The sequence below is a fragment of the Diceros bicornis genome, chromosome 10 (assembly GCF_020826845.1).
Source record: "Diceros bicornis minor isolate mBicDic1 chromosome 10, mDicBic1.mat.cur, whole genome shotgun sequence".
In the NCBI taxonomy this organism is placed as follows: Eukaryota; Metazoa; Chordata; class Mammalia; order Perissodactyla; family Rhinocerotidae; genus Diceros; species Diceros bicornis.
In genome coordinates this window covers 31,535,567-31,561,233 of record NC_080749.1, presented here as the reverse complement: position 1 = coordinate 31,561,233, position 25,667 = coordinate 31,535,567, and positions in this window count along the sequence as shown.

Here is a 25,667-nt window from a genome sequence, read left to right as displayed (position 1 = left end):
ATTAAAATACCTCTTCTTTTATTACCTTTAAATTAATTATGGTATGCATTTTAAAGAAAAATATTTTAAATAAGAAAATTAAACATCCCCCAAGTAGTAATGGACATAAGACTGTAAATTATACATTTTGACGTGAAAACAAAAGAACAAATATATAATGATTCTGGCTGTGACACAATGAATTAGTGAGACTGATAAACTGCTTCTTCACGCTGATGGCATGTTGTGGTCTCAAATCTATTACACTTTTGAATTGATGTGCTATTATCTTTGGACAACTTTCACACCAGGAGGTGATCCCAGCAAGAAAAATGTCTTAAATGAAAAGCTTATAAACAAGATACATTTCACGGCTGTTACCTGAATTAATATGAGCTGTTAATGGTTGTACAAAAAGTGGTTTGAGACAAAAATTGTTTTTAGTATTTTGTAAAAAAAATTTGCAATATAAATGTATTAATAAAGATACATTTTAGCAAAAAAAAAAATGATGTTAGATATTGATATTGGCCAATTAAATCTGGAAACATTCTCTTGACCAGGGTTCTTTGGAGTAGGTTTTCTCAGGATCTTTATTATGTTAATATACATGGTGAATCTCAAAGAGGCATAAGGTATATCCAGAGATTTCCAAACTCATGGAATCTATTTCTTTCTTCCAGAACATCCATTTATACCTCATATGACACAGATGTTTCACAGAAAACAGAGAGATTTTCTTTAGTAGTAAAAAGAAAACTGTGCTGTTTCGTTAATTCCAGGGTTGGATTTTCAGCCCTTACATGGACCAGTTAACTTTGCTCTTCTTCAAGAACTTGAGCTTTGTCTAGCTCCTTTCCACCTTTCCTCAGCCCCACAAGTGAGATCAGAAGTGAAGGTGCCATCTCATAAGTCCAAACTCATCTCCAGTATTGGATAAGACAATCTACAGCGTGAATCAAACTCACCCTGGGTTGGTAACAGTGCCTTTCACATGCAATCAAGGGAAAGGTTAGCCTTTCTCCCAAACTTGTCCCTCCACAATTATTTTCTCTACTCAGAATTGAAAAAGAGCAGAATCTGCAAAAGAATTTAGAGTGGAAGATATAGAGTGATATCTGATTTTGTTGATCCAACCAAATGCCTTCTTTTCAAATTTGAACAAAGAATAATAGCAAAACAACTAAAAGAGAAAATTAGAGTGTCGATTCCAATTACCAAATAATCATTTAATTTCACACTTTTCCTTTCTTCTCTTATTGTATTGGTATTTCTGTCTTTTTGCTTCTTGCTCATTTCTTTACATGTCAGTATTTCTATTTTTTGAAATATTGTCTTTATTGGATTGATAGTAAGGCTATTGTCATATCATCAAGATTACATCTTTTATTATTTAGAAGTGAACATGCATTATTCAGATTTGAACAAGTGCATATGGTCAAAAGTATGCAATTACAAGGATCAAGTATTTATAAAATTAAAAAGTAAAAGAATTTTAGAAAGATGAACACAGAATAGCCATGCTATGCAAGAGAAATGGGTTCTCAGAAAACTTAGGATTTAAAGGTGTGTGTGTGTGTGTGTGTGTGTTATGAATCTGGAAAAATGAAAATAGCCAAAAAAAAAAAAAAAAAGTAGATTGCTTCCAAAAGGGCAGAAAAGCCACCATACTGTGTGCCTGCTCTTACAGCTGGTTATGTCACTATAAACAGAATCAATAAAAGGAAGCTTTAGTGAGGTGAATTTTAACTCAGTGTGAGAATAAGGACTGAACCTAGATCTGATTCCCTGTCCAGTGCTCAAGAAGAATGTCATAATATTCTCCTAATCTTAGTTTTATTTCTTAAATGTTAAATTTTTAGTTCTTAAATTGGTCAGCTATGCTAACTGTGCTAAGTGAAACCTGCCATTAGCATCATCATAAAAGAGTCCTAATATCCACAGGTTTACACTAATAAAGACCTCATGGAGTTCACTCCTTCTATTTTTCCAGTTTTAAGTGAGGCACCTCAGTTAAGCTTGCAATTCTCTTATTTCTAATTGCTCTATACCCAAGACGTCCTCTGAAACAATGACTCATTGTTCACTGTGCTGTTTTCCCAAGGTGTACAGATTTTACCTTGAGTCCTTAATTCACCTTAGAACCATTTCATTTCTATTGAAATGGGATTACATGCTATATAAACAGTAACTTCACACTCTTCATCAGTGACAAGCTACCTCAAAGAGGATGGAAAGAACTCGGAATTAGATGTAGCCCCTCAGCCATTATTTCTTTATAATCTCCTTTTGCTTTCTGTGCTCTCTTCTCCATTGAGAGATGGTTGAAGTGGTCCAGTGTTCAGCACTATCACTGTGGCTCTATGCTAAGTTTAAGCTATGATTTTCCAAGATGGGCCTGACTTTAAAACATCAATCTTTAGTCTGCTGTATAGAAGAAGATAATGGAAGTGAGCCACATGAGGAAGAGATTGGGGTAATTATGAGGCATTAGACAACAAGGGAAACTGAAAAGTATTGTGTACTTTTACTACCAGCTCAGTAGATTTTGGTTCAAGTATGCTAAGCTCTCTGATCTGGTAGAAAATTTTCTTCTTGTTTACGTAAAATGTTGGGCCTGCATTTTGGCTGGTGAGTGAAGTCTTATGGGATTTCTCTGAGTCTTTCAACAAATGTGAAGTGAAGAATTGAGGATACCCAAGCCAGGTCAATAGACATCTTAGTGGTTCAGGCTCAAATTCTTTCTCCACACATGGACCAAAATCAAGTGCACGGCTCAGTTGAATTCCTTTAATTTCCAATGAAATTAATGTGTGACACTTTACCCTAGAATCTAAAAAAACAGTGCCAGAAGTCCTCCAGGGCCCCAAGAAACCCTGAAAAATCACAAATGAGGATGTGTAATGGTCAGAAGGATTGGCACTTGGCATAATAGAAGAACTTAGATATGACTAAGTTCAAGTTTATCCAAAGTATTGAAAACCATTTCCTATCCTAAGTTATCAAAAGGAAAAAAATAGTGTTAGTGGGTGTGGGAAGACTCAAAGGGCAGTTTGACAAAAATAGCTGTAAATGGACTGACAACAAACTGTAGTAATCATATAAAACTGCAAAATTTTTAGAAATTTTGGTTGATATTTCGTGGGCTTTAGCTTTGACTCTTGCTTCCTGTTGTGTAAAAGTGTCCTTTTTTCCTCCCCCGTGTCTTTTGCAATACTTGGTATAACTATTTGTTTTTCTTAAGTTTGATAAGGAATAGGGCTATAAACCAAGGAACAACAGACCTCAATTACAAAGGAATTGGTCTCATATCTTATGAGTATATTTAGGAAAAAATGGTTCATGAGTTACAAAATAACTCCTCCCTGGAAATACTTTAAATTAGATTCCTGCTAAAAGGTGTGGTGGAACTGAAATTGCTGGTGTTTACACATAGCTGGTCATACACAAAACTCTCCAATGCTCCTGTTTGTTGGGAACCTTAAAAATCTTCTGCGCCATCTAATGGAAACAATGCAAACTGCAGCTTGCTTTGGAGGACAATACTCTCAAATTCTTTAGCGCAGATCAATGCAGAACACATGAAAGCTATAGAAACTTAATAGACCAAATATCAGCCTCCAAATGTACTGGCTTGAGGGAATTGGCCCTCCGTTTTATAGCATACACAATTCAAACATGCCCAGGGTATTATGATTTCAACATGCAAATAAATTAAAATATAATGTATCCATTCATAGCAGTAGACAATGGAGTTAACTCACATGATTTGCCAAACCAAGATCCAGAATATTCCAGGTTTTATTTTTTTAACTAGGGATTCATTTGCAAGTTGGTGCTGTATTTCTTTTTCATGCCTGTGCTACAGGTACAATGTCATTTAATTTTCAAGGTGTTTACCACTTTCAAAAACCGTGAATGTCATGAATTTCATGTCAGAGTCTACACCTAGAATTGTAAACACAAATGCAAACAGAGATAAGGAGGTAATTTAAATTAAAAGTGAAGAGGGCATGGTGCAGTTAAGCAGGGGGTCTTGGCAAAATGGAAATCATACTCGCTGTCTAAAAGGAGTGAGTCCTCCTTAGCAAGAGGTGATTGTCGTCCAGTGAGAATGTCCAACAAAAGTCAGAAATCTGTACTCTTATGTTTATTTCTTTATTTTTTAAACACTTGTTTGCACCCCCAAATGCATCTGTGGTCCAGATGTGACCTGAACTAAGACCCACCATTTGTGATTGCTGGTTTACCATAAGCCAGGGCAACACTAGAAGAATATAGTCTTATGTCCCACAGTTACTGGAATCATTTGGGATACAAATCCTTTGAGAAGTAAATACTCTCCTACTTTAATTAATATTCATAGATTTGCTTTAACTCTACATGGTAATGGGGGGTATCAAATCACAGATATTGTACAATCTTCCTATTATTCCTGGCCAAGTAATTCTAAGTCTAAAATGCACTGAATCTGTAGCCAGACTGTCGCCTGTACAGCCTTGGGATAAAAGGCAGCTGTCCAATTTTGTCAAACCACAGTTTCTATTACTCCCAGCCCTTGGGTTGGAGACAAGCACACACAAATAAATAAAAAGTGGACTTCAGCTTTTGAAATGTGTTTTCATGTGACTATCAATACACTTTTATATTTCTTAGGCAAATAAAGAAAAAGAAGTGATTAGCAATTAATTAAAATTCAAACATAAAAAATTATAAAGAATAATGAAAGATATAAGAGGCCTTGAATGTGAATGAACCCAACCAAAGTTGCATTTTTCCCCCTAAAAATGTTTTAGATTTGAGGTTGTTTTTTTTTCAATCCTTTCCCTCTGCTTTTCAGACTCTGTTTCTCACTACCTCACTATTTTGAAATATTACTTTAGGGGTAGTTCCTCTAAATAGGATTATGTGTTTCCCTCTCTCACAGACTCACAGAGCTTGGAGCGACCTCCTTCACCAGCCTTGGGACAGGTGAATGTCCGATCCACACACTTTCTAACAGTACCTTTGACAGCAGATCTTACAGATCAAAATGTCCCATCTTAATAGCCAGTATTAACCTGCCTTTTCATCAGCCAATTGTCCTGTCACGGAACTGGATCCTGAGTTCAGGAAACACTCAGAGTGCAATACACATTAAGTACTTAGCACAGTGCTGGGCATATAGTAGATCTTCAATAAATGTAGCTAATTGTTATTCTCATTCAAAGACTGCTAGGAAAGCTACTCCTTTGTACTTGATAAGAAGCAGGTAGGGATTCTACAGTGACAAAGAAACTAGCAAGGGTTGGATCTACTCCCTGTGTGCTCTCTTTTGCATAGTGTACCTGTTTTGCTGAGGTGTAGGTGGGTGGTGTGCTTCATCAGGCAGTGAAGGAAGGAACGATGGTAGCGAGGCCATTCCAGCTGAAAGGACTAGTCTGGCCATTACTATTATCATTATTAAAATATTTCACATTCATTTCTTATCCATTAAATTCCAAGTTTCTTAAAGACAAGAACTATGTCTCTTTTCCTTTGCAATCTTCTAGTATGCCTTAGTATTATGTTATGCATGTAATGGGTTTTCAAAATATGAGTGACAAATGAATAAATAAGATACCACTTATTTTGGTTTCATTATAAATATTGTCTTTGGGACCTCAGATGGTTAACGAATTAATTGCATATAGTATTTTATTTGTTGTATATTCATATTAATCCTCCTATACAGAGGTTAGGTTTCACTGATGGAAATGTATTACAATCTTAGTAAGGTATAGAAATTGATGACTTAATATTTACCAAATAAAATAATTTTTTATGCTTGTGTTGACCATTCTATGAGACTTAGTATTGCTTACTTTCTAGCATATTGAATTAATAGCCAAGTAGCCTAGATAAAGTTAAATCATTAATCTTTAACATTTAATGAGAAATTTGGTAGATTTTAAATATAATATATTTAGAAATGAGTATCATCAAAATGCAAGCTACTGAAAAATTTTTAAATAGTCTATATATGGCACATTGTACACTCCAGCCCTTTAATCTTATCAACTTCTCACTTTTGCTATCTCATAAATGAGGCCCAGCACACCAGGTGTTCTTTGAAATTATGACCCAGTAACGCAACTTCACTGTTCCCTCAATGAAATATTTTTCTTTAATCTCAACTTCGATTTGTTTTGGACTCTTGGATCTGCTGCCCCTGAGTTCAGGTTCTGCCTTTGGCCCTTCCTGCTGCCGATATTAAATTCCCTAATATTCGAATCTGAAATATTAATTTTCTCCACACAACCCTATCCTATCCTGTCCTAAATGTCCCCACTTTTTAAGACACAGTCTATCCTCCTCCCCACCACCCTCAGCCCTGTGAGAACCCAGCTCCCATTCCTGGTCTAAGAAACAGTCACACAAAACAGCTTCTCTGCACCAACCCTGTTAATAGAATAAAAAAATATTTTTATAAGACATAAAAAACTGTCATCTTGTTTTGTGCAAAGTGCTCTAGGAGGTTCAATGTTGGGAGTTCAGCAAATTTTAGATTTATAAAATCCATTCATTCTAATATATCTCAAATGCCAAAATATAATGGGAAGATTGTTCCCAAGAGTGAGCGATCTGGTTTGAAGGCCTGAGTGGCAGAGGTTGCTGGGAAGAGACCTGGAAAAGGCCATTTCTTTCAGCTGAATCATGGGCACTAGGGATTGGCTGAGAACATTTGAGCGGAGTGAAGCGATTCCTATGGAATGAGCCTTGGCCAGGAAAACCCACTGGTGTTGGACGGAGGGAATGCAATATCTATGGCTTCAGCTTTGTTGGAGCAAAATCTTAATTAGCCTGATTCTCTCCCTTTGGCTTTCACTGTCTTTTGGATTTGCAAGGAAAGGGATTATAATAAATGAGCCACCTGAAAGCCATTTTTTTCCCCTCAGGGTTTGACAGCATCTACTTTTGCACAGAGGATTAAGTATTAATTCACATTTATTCTCATAATAACACTGTGTATTTTTTCGGTTCTAGAAATAATACATGCCCATTATACAAATTGGGAAATTTCAAAAGTATAAAGAAGAAAATTACAATTCCCAAACTAGATACAATTGTTAAATGTTTGGTATGTTTTTTTTCAGTACTTTCTCTCTGTATCTTTTAACCTATTAATGATCATGTGATCCTGCCTTTTATCACTTAAAAATTCAATGTGGACATTTTCCTATTCATTTTTAAATGCTTTTTGAGCATTATTTTGGATATATTCATGTCTTTATGATTTTGCTTGTATAAATAGACTACAATTTACTTAACTACCCCCTTTGTTACCCATTGTGCCTGTGATTGTTTGTGATTATGCTTTATTTTCTCTCTATACTAACTAAGTGTAACTTCTAAAGCTAAAGGTAGATTCTCCCATCCTGTGAGGTCGTTAACTTGGAGTGAAAATGATGCAGGAAGGATTGAGAAACAAATTTTTGTCTGTCCATGATAAAGTTCAAAGTTGGACAATGAACTGCTTAGCTAGTAAATCAAACATCTGTTGTCAAGACTAATTTCCAACAAATCACATAGAAAATTATCCTTTTTTACACATTTTGCCAAGAGGAAGTTTGAGAATTGGAGAGGTTTATCTTCTGAAGGTAACCCAATTTTTCATTTGCAGTCTCTATGTTAATTTCTGTGTAATGTCTTCTTATAGAGTTTCATTAGACAGGAACTCTGGTGCTCTTCATTTATGCATATTCATGTTTTTATTTAAAATACTCTTAACAAATGATTCTTTTATATTTACATTATAAATGCAATCAATATTTATAGAGTAAAGAAACAATGGGCATTTATATATTTTGTGTTCAATATATTGTTCATATTGAATTCTCCATAGACAGCAATAAGAAAACAATATAAACCCATCAATATTAAACACCAAATCTTAATCACAAATGAGTTGTAATTGGATTCAATTGCAAATGGGTTTTTTCCCTCACAGCACAATTAAAATTTACTCACAGATTTTTTTCATTAGAAAATAAAATCAGCAGCTTAGTTCTAAAAATGTACTGTGACAAGAGCAAGGACATTTTCTCTCTGCTGGTTTTGCTTCTCGAAGGCTGTAATATTCTGGCTCTCAGTCTTCTGGTGTCAATAATCTATTCTGCAGGAATAAGGACTCTTTAAGATAAAATAGAGTGTAAGACATTGTGAAGGAATGGCATCATAAACTACTTTAGACTTCAGTTGCCCAGAAGATCAAGCCATATTCATTTCAAATATACCTGGGCTCATAAATGTGAAGATTTAATCACGAGCAGATTTCAGTGGCTGTTCCTGCAAGGCTCAGTCCACTTTTCCCGGGTGGATTCTGTCTTTGCTGGGACAGAAAACTATTAAACCAATTGACTCCCCCTTCATTTCTACTCTCACAAAAAATAACAAAAACAAACAAACAAGACTTCAAAAGAAAACCGAGATCCACTTCTCAAACATTCTGGTTGGAGTGGAATGGAAAGAGACATAAGAGGGAGAAAGACTGGAGTTTGGCACAGGCGAGACCGAAATTTCTCCACTTCTGGTAAGAAAAGGCCTCCTTTCCCTATCTCTAGAAGTTTTGTCTAGACACTGATAAATGTTGTCCTGGATGATTAACTAGTTAGGAATATTTCCAGGAGACACTCTGCCAGATCTGAGGTGACCAAGAACTTTGGCTAAGCTAAGGGACTCAAAACGTGGCTACCATTTTCATTGAAAACACATACTTGCACGTGTCTATCTTTAAGCTGGGATTTATTAATTCACCTTTTTGCAGGTATGTCTTTTCATTTTTGTCCTTTAATTTTTGTCTTCCTATGTCCTCCTCAGTAGAATCCAGATACTGGGAAGAGAGGAACTCTTGAACTCTGTAAAATGTTAAATAAACTTCTGTAGGTTGTAAGTGTCAGGGACGCAAAAGGAAAAGTACGGGTATATACATGAACATGAACACACTCGTGTGTGGATTCTGTCTGATCCCTTTTTAAGCAAGTATGAAAAGGACAATGGAAGGACTATGTCACAGTTTTGACATCTATTTTCTTCCGTTTTAATTGTAAGTCAGCATGCATTCCACCAAAAACTTTTTTAATGAAAAAGGTGAGATTCTAATAATGAATGTGAAATTAAATGAAGATCTCCTCTGAAAGGTGACTATTGTAAAGGTGAGCTGTCACAGCTCTAGGCCAATCTTTTAATCTACTTTAAAAATATTATCCTCAAATAAAAAAACCCACTTTTTTCAGTTTTAAAAATAGTATTATAATGTTTAAGGAGAATATTTAGTTCTTTAGTGGTGTGTTTGAGGCAAAGTTCTCAACAGCTTTAAAAGAAACTAGTGGATATCCTATTGAACTCTGAAAATAGGAAAGATTCTAAGCTTTAAAAATGAAAAGAATAAGTTTTCGTCTTTTCCCAAAGATGATATTCTCAGTTGTAAATGAGCAAAGATTTGATTTCTAAGTATAATACTCCTCTCCTCCCATTCCCTTCTTTTCCCCTAGCCTTTTTTAGGTCCGCTTCCACCTGAACGCATTAATAATGGAAAGACCAAAGTTTGGGGATGTCTGGGAAAAATTAGCAGGTACATTGTTTGTTCTCAAGACTCAGCTACAGGTCTTGAAAACCCTGTGCCTGGTTACTAGCAAAAATCCCATTCCAGCTGGAGAGAAATCTGTCCTGTCACATCAGTGAGAGCTCAGTGTCTTTCAGACCAGGTTTGAATGCATCTAAATCAAATGATTTTCAGTAACTGTGGACTTCAAAATGCAAAGTGAGAGGTTGGTGTTATGCTTAGTGGTCAAGCCATTTGGTTGCCTGTAGCTGGAGAAAATCTAATCCTGGGTACTAAATACATCAACAACTCTTTTGCATAGAGAACTTGCACGGGTTTACCATCTCTAGGAAAAGCCTTCAGGGATTTTACTTTTTCAAGTGGAGAATGAATTTATACTGATTCAGCCCAGGTTTGATTGGTTCACCTTGGCTGGTGACTATTGGTATGCAGTTTGTGATGGTTGGTTAGAGACCCAGAAGCAGTTTGTTGCTGTGGAACTCAAGGAAATGTCTGGTTTACACAATGAATGTGTGATACTCTTAGCAAGGCACAATCTGCCATATTGATATAGGAGAGATCTAGTTAAAGTTAATAATGCAGATGGACAAGAGGAGATTCTGGGTCTAGCTGACCCATAAAGAAGGAGAAGGACTCTTATATTGCTTTGGTAATGGCTGAAGAGGCAGACTAGAACATTTAGGGACTGATGTTAAGGATATTTGATTTAAATCAACATGAGAATATGGAACAGAGCAACAGGTCCCAATTTCGAAGATGGGACACATCTAATATTTTAATTTTCTTTGTCTCTTTGTCCATTCAAAAGAATGAATCTAATAATGAAATCATTAGAAGGGAGAAAAACAAAGTAGTAAAATCTCCAAGGAGAACCGACAAAAACAGTTTGACAATCTAAATTGTGTTGACCTTCCTCATATCCATTGCTTCTTATGATCAGAAGATGCTACCTATTGAAAAAGACATTAGATAATGTGCTAGAATGGCTTCTTGGTGAATGCATCTAATAAAACTTATTCTCTAAACTCATCTGCCACATGGTATCTGTTGCTACACTGGCAATAAATCCCCAGGGATAGAGGATGAAAAACTCAGGGGGATCTGGCAAAGTCTGGAACATAAATAGACCATCTGCCTCATGGAGAAATTGACAAGAGACTCAGAACAGATGCAGGCACCCCTTCACCATGAGGCAGATGGATAAGGAGAGAAAAATAGGACCAAAGCTGATTCTGGGAGACAAATAAGTAAAAGGCATGGGAGAAGGCTGGTTCTGAAGGATAAAATACAAATTCATCAGTCTAAGCTCGAAGCCTTTCATAGTATGGCTCCACTCTGCTTTTCCACACCTATCCATTACTACTCTCTCCAAACACATCTTTCCAGCCAGAAATACCAATTTAGCATCATTCAGACACAACTTTTGCAGCCATGCTGCCCCTGACTACTTTTTGGCAATGCATATTTTACCCACCCTTAAAGGCTCTTTTCTCTGCAAAATCTTCCCTAACACATTTCATAAAGATCTCTTTCCTTCATGAATGTTCAACATATAATGTTTATGCCTCCCATTTTACAATGACATTGTATTGTGCTTAGGATAAAAATTCAAAATTTTCACCACTGAACTGTAAGAGTTTATTTAACTAAACGCTATTTCTCTAATTCATCCTGTATAAATCTCTGCATGGACATGCATCAACAACATTTAGCTTCTTCAAGGTCTTGAACACATTGTGGTGCTTTCCACCTTGCAACTTAGGCACAAGACTCCTCTTACTTGAGTATCAGAGTGAGCAAAGACCATTGGAATAATAGGATGGAGGAAGCAGAGAGAAGTTAGAGAGGGCTACATCTCAGGCAAAGCTGATAGCAAATGTGACTTAGGATAAAGAAGATGCGGGAGAAGCACCTTTGGGAGCAGGTAAGCAGACGATATGATGGAGAGTCCAGAGTTTCCAGGAGCTAAAGGGAGAACAGTCAGTGGAGGTTCTACCAATTGGTAATCAATTTCCTTGATCTTGATGACCAGGTATAGCATTTGTTTGGAGACAAAAAGCTGGAAGCAACAGAGGAAAAAGGAAGAGGGAAGCATATTGAGAGTGATCGGCTTTGTGTATGTTTTGTGTCCTGATATTCAGGGTCAGGCTGGGCAGGTTCTCTTCAGGCTCCATCTTCCAGAGTTATTTTATTCTATAGCTGAGGAATGTACCAAGTATGAATATGAAAATACAATCATATCCAAGAAAAGTTAAGAAAGACCAGAATTAAAACCTGGATTCTTTAATATGTTTTATTCAGGGACCCAAATTATTCAATAGATGCTCAATGAGAAACAAGATTAGCATGCACAAATTTGTTAGACTCTTAATTCCCCTCATTTAAAAATTGTTTTTCTATTACTAAATCTTGTTATATAAGTATCCTGTACATTTAACTGCATATATATGTGTGTGTGTGTGTATACTGCGCTGGACATATTAGGTTCTCAAGTAATATTTGTTGATTATATGTATAACCATATGCCACCAGGTTGCACCTGGTGGATAGGAATAAGATTGCAATTGACATTTATACCATCTTGCATTGGCATTTCAGTACCTTACATGCCTCTATTGCTTCTGTGAGACCTTGGGTCCCTCCGCCTTTCCCCCGACTCCATGTGTTTGGGTGGTCCCTGCAGGGCTTAACATGTTTCTATAGGAGGACAAGCTGCTCGGCATGGTCACTATCTATTCAGGTGTGGGCTGTACCTCTCTGGCACCTGCTGTCATGTTCTCTAGAATTCTGTGGCTGTGCCTTGTACAAATGACCTGGAGAAACTGTGCAAATAACCTGGAGAAGAAGAAAACTAAGGTGCCCTCTACTCTGCTGCATAATCTCAATTTAGCCTCAGTTCATACCCTTGCTATATGTGTATACCAGTAGACTTCAAAGAAACAGAAAAGTTGAATAGAGGACGACATTTTCTTGGAACATCCAAGATTAAAAGTTATTTGTGAGAATGCCTCAAGTATGTCCACCACATTTGCAGCTCAATTTCAAGCACTTCTAGAAGACCAAAGCCTTATTTCAGACTCCATTAATAGAGCATATGTTCCAGGAAGTTGTGTGTAAACCCCAAGGCAGCAGAATTATGGATCCATCCCATCTCTTTACTACTGACAACCATTACTGTTGCAAAAATTATACCATATGTTAATAACATCTTAAAGCATGAACACAAAAACTATAATAGGAGTTTAAATGTGGTCTCTGACTATTATTTCTGGTCAAATGATCTACCAGAGGAAGGACATTTCTATTACCTCTGTCAATGAAAAAGAAAAGTGTTTGGTTATGTGCCACACTCTTGCATCATCTTGATTCCTCAGAATGGACTAAATCAATTGAAAGATAAACTCACTGTAGTCAGGCATATGCTGACATGTTGGCCCCTTCACAAAAGCTCATGGACAGATTTCCTCTAGACCCAAACAAACTATGTAAAGAGTCTGTTTTGATTCTTGTTAGCTTTGCACTCTCTCAGCAAGCTGCTAAGAAAATTCAAATATGGCTACTCTTTTGGAAAGAAATGGCATTCCAGGATCTTTCAGGTTTTTTTTTTTAAATATAAGACAAAGTTATTTTTACAGAACAGTGCTACTCTACAAAGCGTTCTTGGAATGGCATACAGTTCTGACAGTTCAGTTAATTCAGAATTTGGGCTCAATGTGTGGTTTCAAAGGCTTAAGCTAATGAAAGTTTTATGTATAGATTGACCCTTGATGCCATGATGACACTTGGCTTACTGTCTGTACTGAGGAGCCACAGCTTGTCACCAATAATGTGGTCTGTGTGGCTTAAGTGCCACAATATTCCCCATACCTAAAATTCTCCCTGGTGATTAAAAATTAGAAAAACATAGCTAACATGTATTTGTTGAATAGAAGAATAATCAAAATGTGTGTGTGTTGGGAAATTGAAGGACTAATTTAATAATTTCAAGCCTCTCATTACTCATTTCAAAAGATGTTTACAGGTTCCAGCCTTGGCAAAGAGAACTATCTGATAAAACGATACATGACGACTTTGTAAAACACTTTGTTTTATTTTACCTCATTTATTCTTACAACCCCACGAGGTAGGTGTTAGCTTCCCCACTTCCTGTAAAATTGGGATAATAAGACTTAGGTGAAATGATTTTTTTAAGAATACAGTTAGTAAATGGTAGAACAAAGCCTCAAAATGAGTTTTGTAAATTTGTTTTCTTTTCCAAGATTTCACAATGTTTTCTAGATGAGAACACTGTGGTTCGGAAAAGTGGAAGATTATATACCTCTGGGTTCCAATATAAGGAGTTAGCAGTATATTCTGCTCTGATTTAGGCAAAGTGTTAGCTGTAAATACTCTCCCCAATGAGCGCTTAAACCAGAATGTAGCCATTGGGAGTAGTCTTTGTGCTGGGCACAATGATATAAGAAATCAAGACCCAGAATTATGTCTGAACCCACTTCACGTTACAAGCTATGAAATAATCCATGTATCTATATAGAGTGTACAGAAACATCATTCTTTGTTACTCTCATTCTCTGGGGGCCTTTTACTTACCAAAGTTGTTTCAGAATGGTAATTTTTTACTCCAAAGAGTAGGAAAAAAGAAATTCTGCAATCACAGTGCTACCTGTTTAGAAAGATCTCAGCTTTGGAACAAATTAATAAAGTTTACATACCTTCATCATTTTCCCATAATGATTCCAGCGTAGAAAAAGAAGGCAATGGCTGAGAGACCCCAGTTGTGGAATATACATAGTTCTGAAGACTGTAAATTCTTCTAGTATTGAGTAGAAGAACAAATACATTGCTAGAAAAGAGTGAGGTTTTCTCAAAACCATAAGATATAGGTAATTTTCTTGAGGCTAAGCAGTAAACCAATTATAGATCACCTGTGTCCTGAGTCCTGAGTATTGGACTTGAACTTCTCCAGTAGACAGTATTCCCTTGATGATCATCCTGGAAGATGTTATGGTTTGATATTTTGGGTACTTTGGGAATGAAATGTTCTATTTCTCCAAGAAATTTTTAATCATACAGATGACTCTCATTATCATCTTCTAATTATATTCATTAATGGAGGTAGAAGATCAAAAGAACACAATGAATAACCCAAGGCTGTCGATAATTTAGATATAACTTATCGTTCGCATCAGAATCTAAATTAATACTTACAATTTGAATTGTGGAGTTTATAATATTTCAAGCAAAATAATAAAGCTTTACACACAGGAATCAATCCAGAAGAACTGGTAATTTTCCCATTGTGGCACACTACCCAAAAGCACTTGGATATCAACTATCCAGAAAATAAATCTCTTTTCTTTATTCCTTCTTATATCAGTTCAACAAAGATATGCTGGATGTCTACTCTATGCTGTCATCTGTCCTACATAGTGAGCCAATTTTATAACCATAACAAGCTTTAAATTCAAGGAACCAAATATTAGCCCATGATTAAAACACCCTGATTTAATCCATATCTGTGTTCCTCTTCACCATTCTGTATAGTCTTGCTTCTATAGGCTGACTATACAGGCTGGATTTGAGGCTAAACATTTTCATCCAATATTCTCCACTTCAAAATCACCTTTCTGGAGAATAAGTCTATCTGTCTCACTCTCTTTACTTTCACCCAGTTAACTCTTAATCATCCTAAAGCTCTCAATTTAGATATATTTTTCCAGGAAGCCTTTCTTGATGCCCCAAGGCAGGATTAGGGGCACCTCTTAAGAGTTAACATAATTGCCTCTTTACTGGATATAACTGCTATTAGATTATCATGCCACTTGATGACAGAGACCAAATCATCTTTATCCTTATGGACCTAGCAGCTAACATGGTACCTAAAGATGGTTAATAAGTATTTGTTAAATGTAAGGAGAAAGAAATAATGAGTGGACATTTTTATAAGTAAAATAGCACAGAAAGTATTCCAAACCTCCAAGATGAAAACATTCCTCTGAAATCCTAATTCAATCAAATAATTTCAACCAGAGAGAAGAGAACAAAGAGAAGAGGAAAGATATCTAGCTCCATAGTTAGAAGGGCACTTTGACTTCTTCAGTGTTTGCTCCATGTGATGTGAATCCAGGCCACCTAGAATGTGTAGCATTTTCTGGTTTTATACCTGCCTTTGAGATGTGGCTTATATATATTATATATTGATCTTTTTCTTAATATTTATGGATTATAACCCAGGAGTCCAGAAGATATCTTCGCAGTATTCTAGAGTTTCACAGCAAACTATAGATATAATTACTTGGGATGCTAGACTATGGGCATTTTTCTAAATAATTCTTTTCTTGAATAAAATTAATCTTTTGCCCAATAGCCAATCAGAGAAAATCAAAGACTCAAGCAAAATCTCAGTCTTGACCTGAGGCTTTCTTAACCTAGATTCCTTGGATTCTACCCCCTACAGTCCCAGAAGAGACATCATCTTTAATGTTGTTTGTAAAGGTTTATGCACATGGAAATAAGATAGGGACAAATGTATTGACATCTGGGAAGGACAACTTCTCCATTCCCATAAGGGAATTAGGTGTTTCTCCATTCCCATAATGGAATTAGGCGTTCTCTGGCTTGGATTCTTTCCCTCCTTCACTCTCTCAAGAGAGGTCTGTCTTTCTCACCATTGTACCTAATCTTAGGATGCTAAATCAGACAAATGTAAGAAGAAAGACTGAAAAGGTTGAAGGAAAGGAAGAAAGATTCTTGTTAGCTAAGTCACTTGCTGGGTTCTCCTTTGTGATGGGGAATCCAGGTGAAGGGCACGTGGAGAGAAGTATAAATAATAAGCTGGAGAACGTCTGAGCTGCATGAGGAGGATGGAGTGGACTGAAAGAGGCCCAGAAAACTGGTGAGGCTGGGTGCCAGGAAGATTTTCTGCGGGTTCAAGTGAGAGACTACAGGTAGAGAGAGACGCTGGAGGAGAGGAAGTACTGAAGGAGATTACAAATTGGGATACTCTAGTATTACACCTTCATGTGCCTTTTTCTAGGAAGAATGTCCATATCTTTTATCACATTTTCAAAAGGGTCTAATGATCCAAAAATGTTAAGAAGTATTAATATGTACTGAGTCATATTAATTGTTCTGATCTCAAAGAACTTCTATTAGGAGTGGCAGCCTGTTTACAGAAACATTGCAACACAAATGGAGAAATTTTCAGCATCCAAAAAAACAGGGGGGACCCATTCATAGAGAATAGTTATTGAAAAATATTAGCCCAAATCTTAGCCAAAATTATTTTATTATTATTTTTCGTTAACTGTCCCAGAGCAAACCTTCCTGGAGTGCAAAGTGTTATAGCTGTTTAGTGACATTTCTCTTCAGATCTCACACACACACACACACACACACACACACACACCCCTTTTTTCTGAAGTTGCCACTGAGGACTCCCAGGTGACAGGATTGTAATGGATTCTTTTTAAGTCATATGGTGGGCTCAGAACCTGTACCCTTCTTCCTCCCTCATCTTGGGGGGCTATTTTTAGTTCTCTGGTCCCTACTCCTTGCCCCTTTAAGGTGTACCTCTTCTCAGAAGCCCATTGCTCTTTTTCTACAGTCTAACTTCCACCTAACAGCCATTCCATTAGATGCACGTTTCTGCACATGCACATCTCCATGGAATCCTGAGCCACGGCCTTTCTCCTTAGGGGGCTCCAAGTCTCCTGTGTAAACTGATGGTTGAAAAATCAATACTCTGCAGGATGAGCTAAGAATCTAGGCTACAGTGCAGATGGCTATTAGGGAGGGGGTGGTCTAACTCCACTGCAGCTATACTGGAGCCTCAGCTCCTGATTAAATAATTTTACAAAAAAACTTCCAAATATGATATCATTATTCTTTTACATTAATAAAATGTTAGATGTGTTTTGATTTTTGGCTTCTCAGTCTGACTAATTGTTTTTATAATTTATCTTTATATTTGAGGAGTGTACTTTTCCTGTAACTTTTATCAAAATTAATTGAAAATACAATGTTAAATAAAATTTTTATTTTCTAATGGTCTCAATCAAGGTCCAGATTTTTTTCTTTAAATAAATCTATTTAAAGGATTATTTCTAGTCCTTTCTATTTTCAGAATTATCTTAAAAAAACAAAAGCAAAACCAAAATCTGTATTCCCTTTCCTGTAGGGGATGAAGGGAAACAATAGAGGAATTTGCAAAACTTACACAGTGGCCTAATATCTAATATCTTAATAAACTAATACCAGAGCTATCTTAATTACATGCAAGTCTCAGCCATTTCAATGACTGTCTGTTGTGGGTTGCCTAGATGGAGGATTCACTAGGATATTTAAAATATTCAGAGGTGATAGCAAGGGCAGTGCTGGAACTGAGAAGCATTGATGTTCAAAGATCCCACTAAGAGAGCTGAAATCTTTCAGAGCTCCATTGAAAGCAGCTTTACCTCTCCAGGGTTCAGCTTTGCAGAAGATCAAGGATGCTTGTAAGCTCTGTACATTCATGTTTTGTAAAAACAGGGACTTGTGTCTTGGGAGGTTATTCAGGAAGAATTTTCTGAGGCTAATACCTGTGAATCAGCTGCATCTGGTGTTCTGTGGTAGTTTTAGAGGCTTCCCTTGGAGGGTTCTGAAGATGGATGGGACCGCCCCATACCTTTTCTCCACCAATATAAGGAAAACTGTGTGGGGAAAATGCTTGTGGACCTCATCATCTGCCTTTATTTTTATCTGCTGAGGAATTAAGGGCCATAATTTTATGGGGGAACATGAGTTCTGAAACTTGCTGGATCCTATCACCTCCACTGCTGTTTCCAGGATTGGTAATGGGCACGCTTAGGGCAAGAGGTGGAGGTGAGGGAGCCCCTCATGATCCAGGAAGTCATGAAGAGCAGATGCTTGACTTCTAATTTCCTTTCTTTTTCATGCTTTAAGCATCTTTTTTGTGATCATTGGCTATTTTTGTTGTCCTTGTTGTTGTCACTATTGTTGACTAGATATTGGAAGGAGCAATAGGATAAAAATCATTGATACAATGTGTTATCCTTCCAGGGACATTTGCATTTTAAAAGAAGGTAGGCAAAGAGAAAAAAAGTGCTTAACACAAAGGAATACATTACTAAGAATGGTCTTTCGGTCCCCTATAAGAGAGGTATGTATTTTTAGTCAGCATGACTTTCTAATACCCCACATACCAAAATGATGCCCTCTACAGGTTTCCCCCGCTATCCGAAAGTAGAGCATTCCTATGAAACCTTTCGTAAGCCAAAACAGTGTAAAGCTAAGAAGTAATTACCATTAATTTATATGGGAAAAGTTTTTGAGCATTCCAAGACCCCAAAAATAGCCTACCAAATTGTACTAACACATAAAACCTAAAATAACAATGACATATAGTAACAACAGGAATGATATGATAAATACACAGCCTATGTAAAGCAGAAATAATGTCCATGCAGTGTAATTTCCACTTACCAGAATTGGGAAGACAGAGAGCAACCTGGAGGTTGAGAAGCAATGTTGGTGATGATGTTGTTAGGCTGAGTGGTTGGAGGTTGGGGTGGTGGGAGATACAGGAGACTGGGATGTAGGAGAGAGAGGAAGAGGATCATCTATTAACATCTCATCATGTCTGAATCCACTAGGGCAGGCAGGTCACTAATGTCTACACCTTCTTCTATGTCTCCCTGCCTCGATGTTGAAGATCAAGCTTCATCATCTGCTGTGGCTGATGTGGCTAATGTGGGGGGCTTGAAATAGGGCAGTATGCTTGACTGCTTAGACTGTATAATGGCTCTCTGCAAAACAAATGCTAAACACTATTTTTGCTTTTTGCCTTTTTTCATAAAAGTGAAAATCCTCTTTAAATTTCTTCTGGTCAGCAAAGACAGGGAGTAAGGCAGGTCTTCCATAAAAGCAAAGTGGTGTAAAGTGAAGATTCAGATTGTAGGGAAACCCGTACTTGCCTTAAAAAGACAATAATCATTAATGCACAGATCTATAGAGAAACAAGTGTTCTCTAACAATATCATTAAGCTCTGTTTAAAAACATGGTGAATTTCTTTCCTGGAATTGCCTTTTATTGGCTGAGTGATGTTGAATGAGGAATTTAGTCACCTTGAGTCCCAATTTCCTGATCTTCAAATAAGTATCATTTTAACTCCACAGAGTTATTCTGAGGGTCAAATGAAATACTAGTTTTTCAAAGTTCAACATTGCCAAGCAAGGCTTGGTTGTGAGGAATATGGGCATTTAGCAATGGAAAGGTTGCTATAGGGATGGAGCCATGAAAATCAACATTCTGGGAACAGCAGGACTGCTGTATTCAATATTGAGTTTATAATTTATAATTCACAAACTGCCACAACATGGATTAATTATAGAATTCAGTTTTGTGTTCTTATTTTGGGAAGCTGAGTTATGGATTTCTACAGAGTCAATGTGACTATGGTAATTTCCCAAGACAGTCTTCACTGGAACATGTTGTGAATGATGCTTTGAAAGTAGCAGGATTAACTTTGGGTCTGTTTCAGTCTTTATCTCTCTAGCTCTATGTAGATTTCAGTCACATTTGGGAATTTGAGACTGTTCGCATATACAGAGACAATAAGGAAGAGGATGATAAGGTATCAATGGAGCTACCAGTGACGACCCCAAAGGGGTCACTGGGAGGCACAGAGAGAAGGAGCTTCTCTGCTTTCCACATTAAAATCAGCACAGACTTCTTGTGCACACATGATAGATAGTCCATATTCCCTTCGTTTTAATGGGATGTTTGGCAGGGCTCTGTCCTACTCATTTCTCTTCCTCTTTTAGACCCTGGATGACCTTCATTCAAATAGTGTTTTGGGATACAATTCATTCTTCATCCAAGTTATTCCAAATATTTCTCAGTAGAAGCATTAATTTTACATCTCCCAGGCATCATTTTCACCATGAACATCCATTCCAGTGTGTAATAATCATGGTTCTTGTTGGAAGCAACAGGAACAAATTCTGGCTAACAGATTTATTGGAAGGGTATCAGCAGGAAGGCTATAGAGCCAGGGTTGGCAGGAGCCAGAGGAGTCAGATACAGGCAAATCTCTGCCACAAAGCAGGTCTATTGAAGTATGCCGTTAATGGCTGCATTGCCCTTGGAAAATGGATTACCTTGCAACTACTGCAAGTAATCTCTAGCTGATCTCACTCATTTTTTCACTCCTTAAAGATGTGAAGTCCTGACAGGACTTCTGACTGGCTGAACTGAGGTCATGTGCTATGCTCAAGCAGGCAGAGGAGGGGATGTTGCCCTTACCTGCCACCTATGATGAGATTGCCCTCAAATAGGAAGGATATTCAGATGTTCACTAACTGAGATCAACAAGAGAGGAGTGGTCTTCTCTTTAGAGGATTGGTTATATTTAGTGGGTATTTTGTCTGAACTTCTCACAACTTGCTCTTCTCCCCAAACCCCACCCCATCTTTCCCACCACTGGTTCCTTCCCCTTTTCTTTTCCTCTCTCTGGTCCTTGACTCCTCTCTCACAGTCAGGGAATAAGCATGTCTCCCACAGCCTTGGTCACTTAGATTCTCTCTTTTCTCGTGCACTGAAAGCCCAGGCTTCTTTACTCACTGTTGTAAAGGCAGAGAGTCACCTCCCTCCTCTACCCGCTATAGATCATCCTTCATGAGAAATTCACAACTATTTTCTTTTCCCTAGATGTTTTCAAATCTGTCATCCAATTCTTGTCATTACCTCTCACTGCAAAGTTACCATCAATACCTTGGATACAGTTTCCCTTTGTAGCTTTACTATGTCAGATGGCAGGGGAATGTTAGTGCAATGTTGCATCTCTTCATATGCTTACAGCCCCCACCCCCCACCCCTCTTTTCCCCTGGAAATGCTCAGATTTATGGCAGACATATGGGGCAAAGTACATATATTATTGTAGTGGTTCTTGGGTTTTGAATAATTTAAAAATTGTCAGTAAAGGAGATTTAATTTGAAAGAGCAGAGGATTTAGAATTAGATAGACCTGGCTTTAAAACCTGGCATCACCGCTTCCAAGCTTTGTAACATTTAGCAAGTGTTTAATCTCTCAAAATCGCAGTTTCCAATCCCATTGGATTATTGCAACGATTTAATGAGAAAATCAATTAAAGCACTTGGTACAAAGTATAACACATAGTGGGCACTCCATAATAGGTTTATCACTATTAGTTCTGAAAGTGAGGCATTTTCCAGAAAACTACATGTGTTCCGAAATCCTCATATCAAGAATGTTTCCACAGACACCTGTGTTTCTCCAGAATCTAATTTCCATGAAAATGTATAAGTATTCTATAGATATCTGTTATTAAATTTCATCTCTCATGGGATGGTTGTTTCTCAAAATAAAATGAGTGTTACTCTGTTTGAAATGGTGGAAAGAAAGCAACAATTCCATATTGAGTTAAAGATGCTTGGCTGCTCAGATAGGAGTCCCTCACTTAGCCCAACAGAGTTTGTGTTTCAAATAGAGCCCTCAGCCAAATTCCAAATTATTTTACATTTATACTACATTATGTTATTTATATTTTACAAGGTATTTTACATTACACTAATTATTTTACATTATCCTGGTTTGTAATGATTTGTCAAAATCATGTCACTTACCTATGTGACTCCCATGAGGATAATCTCACTAAGTGAGACTAAGAACATGCATGGGACAACTTCAAACACTCTAACCTACAGCTACACAGGACAACCAATCTGCCATTTTAGGCTTCATTTAAATTCTGGACTAAGAATGTCATTGTTTACCCCTGAATATATTTGGATATTTCCAAATCAAGCTGAATATTCTAAAATATCATGGCAAAGAACAAGCTATTCTGATGAGATTTCTTCTTTATCAACAAGGTGACTGAGCATTGGGGTTGGGTTGCTCAGTAATTCTGAGATAAGAAAATTAAAGCCCCATGGAATCAGGAAATTGCATTCTGAGGCCCACCTCAGATCTCAGTTCAGACATTTGCCCACCAAATTTGACTTTTCCATTAGTTTCATCCATGTCACTTTATAATCTCATGAGTTGCCAATTTACTGACACTACTTGCCCTTGGTGACAAAATCCCTCTCTCCTAAACACTTTTAGGAATGGATAATACTAAATATTGAACTTGGGGAAAGTGGGGTGATGATGAAGAAAGACTTTAAGGTGCGCCAGAGTACACAGCAGTAGTTTCATCTGCTTTGTTTATCTATCAATGAAACAATCACTCAAATATGATTTATTGATTACTTACTCTGGGTCACCCAGTGCTTGTCCCAGTAAGGTAGTAGTCTACAAAGGTTTTGGTCATGCACCTCTATCAGTAAAAATGTTTTTTGCCTTCATCTCTAATATATGCTATTTATTTATAAATTATACACAGATACTACTATACTAATATGCTATGTACATTGTTCAGTGTTTATAAGAGTAGACAATAAAAAGTAAGAGATAAAAATAGGTACAAATGACCTATTTGTATTTCCCTCCACTTCTGGTCCAACGGATCAGCTTGCACACTTGTTATGATGCTTGCAATCCATTTTGAAGACTATTGGTCTTAAGGTTATGGATGGCTCTCAACAGGTAAAAAAGGTAGAGTTTTGGACAATGGTCAGCTCTTCCAAGGGGGGCTGCGATCTTCATCTATGAAGAGTATAAACCACATCTGGGCAAGCTTAAAGTTAAGCCAATTTTCCATCCCCAGACTCTTACCAGGTGTTAACACACTGAATCCACAGCATGCTGACTGTGAAAGATAATGGAGAGGGGAGAAGTTTGGGGTAAGCATAGACATGAGAACAGCAAGCTTAAGAGGAATTTGACAGTTAGAACTCAATTCCAAACAAATGAATGCCCTCTCTAGTTCAATACACTATAGGTCAGAGTTGAACAAGAGTGCATGAGGTCAGAGTCCCCCATAAATGTTAAAGTCTCCAGTGTGATATGGAGTAAGGAGGATAGGAAGCACAAGTAGGGTGTTGAGAAAGGGCTATGGCAGAAAACAAGTCTCAGATGCATGTCTAGAGAGAAAGATAGGGCTCCCCACAATTTCCAGGTGCTAAAGTTTCAGGCACAGAGGTGGCAACAAGATGTTGCAGGTTTCCAGTAACCCTGGTCATCAGACAAGAGATAGACTGCCAGATTCCCTTCTTGGTCTCTCTAAGCTCTGCTGCCCCCACTTCACCATCTGAGTGTTTTATTAAGATGCCATTAACGTTTTTGCCTCCAACAAAAGTAGGAGCTGATCTATGAGGCTCCTGACAGTTCCTTATATTCTTTCTGGAACAACATTTCTGGATTTGGGGTTGGGGTTGGGGCAGGGGGATGCCTTTATGTGACTAGATGATGTTTATTAAGGAAAGCTGTCAAGAAAATTGGACAAGAGGCAGGGACTGACATGGAGCTCTGGGGCCTGAACAGCATCTTCCTCACAAGGAGAAAAGAAACGATGAAAATAGAACTTTCATTTTGTCTGCTTATTCTTTTGATGCCTGTTTCCTGATTCCGATCTGTATTTGGACCTCTGTTTTTTGATCCACACGGCTACTCCATTTTGATGAACCCAGTGGTGACTGGTGACTCTGCCTTACCCCATTAATCTCCCAAAACAGAGTTCCTGTGTCATTTCCATTTGGCCAAATCCTGAAGCTGAAGGTTGTTCAAAAGGAAGTTAATCCTCCATTGATGTTTTGAACTGCCAGATTGTAATACCAACTAATGGAGTCACATTTAAATAAAAATATTGAAGTATATCACGCAACTACCCCCTTTGTAATTCTGTCCATTAGGGAAACAATCACCATAGCTAATGGATTAATCATATTAGACCTAGAAAGTTGGTTTTACCTGGAAAAAGGGGGACAAAACTAGATTTGACACATAATTAAACTGTGTAACAAATACCAAAGTATGAGTTGCAAGATGATACAATGAAAAGAGTATGGGAGAGATAGTCAGGAGACCCGAGTTCCAGATCTTATTCTTTATTGAGCTATAAAATATTTAGTCTATTTATAACTCAATTTTCTTATCCGTAAAATTAGACATATGGACTAGAGTATCAGAGATTCCTTCAAGAGTTATTATTTTATGATTCTATATTATAATGGTGTGGCTTATATAGTCTTCTTGCAAAATATTATCATTCCCAATTTTCCAAGAAGAAGGAAAATAAACTATGCCCCAGCTGAAAATTAGTATTCACAAAAGCTGAAATATCTTAAGGCAAGGTCCAATAGTTCCTACCACCCCACACCTGGCATAATAACAACTTTCTTTTCCTTGCATCTAGCCAGCTGAACCACCAATTCTAAAGTAAAGATAATTAGGAGATATGTTTGCAAGAGAGTGCTGGGAAACATCCAGGCTATATTTGTTCCAAGGGAAAACAGAAACTCATGCAAATTAACAAGACTGTTGACTTTGAAAATAGCATATTATTAATTTGGAGAATATATACTTAGCTTATAATAACTTAATAATTTCAGAAAAGGGAAGGATGGTGCTTGCTAAAATATGTCATTATTTCTGAAAGTATGATTTCAGAAAAGTTCACAAGAAGGACAAGTTAAAACGAGCCTACTTGTTTCTTTCAGCCCAGAGGGCTATTTGGATAAATTCTGAATTCAACAGGTTCTTACATGTCACCTGAAAAACATTTGTTGTTTGGATAGATTTGAAATAACCTGCAAAAGTCCACAGTTTGAGCATTTTTAATTTTTTCTTTCTAGTTGAAGTCAATTGTAGAGTTCATTTTTACTCTTTTCTCCTGTCCCTTGGTTTTAGAGCACACTTCAAATGATTCTTGGCTCCACGAAAAACCATTACATTTTTGGCTTATTCTCAAACACATGAGCCCCAGGTTGGAAATAACTCCCTTGTTTAGAAAAGTAGATGCTATTGTTTCCAAATGATCCCTTTTCACTGAGAGAACAGAATGTAAAGAATGACTGTCTTTCTCTTTCCACTGGTAAGTGATCTGGAAATAAAACCCTGAATTCAGCATTTTTCGAATATGATTTTCAAGAATGACATATAACATTTTAAGGGCAGCAAAAAGTTTAACTTTTAGAAC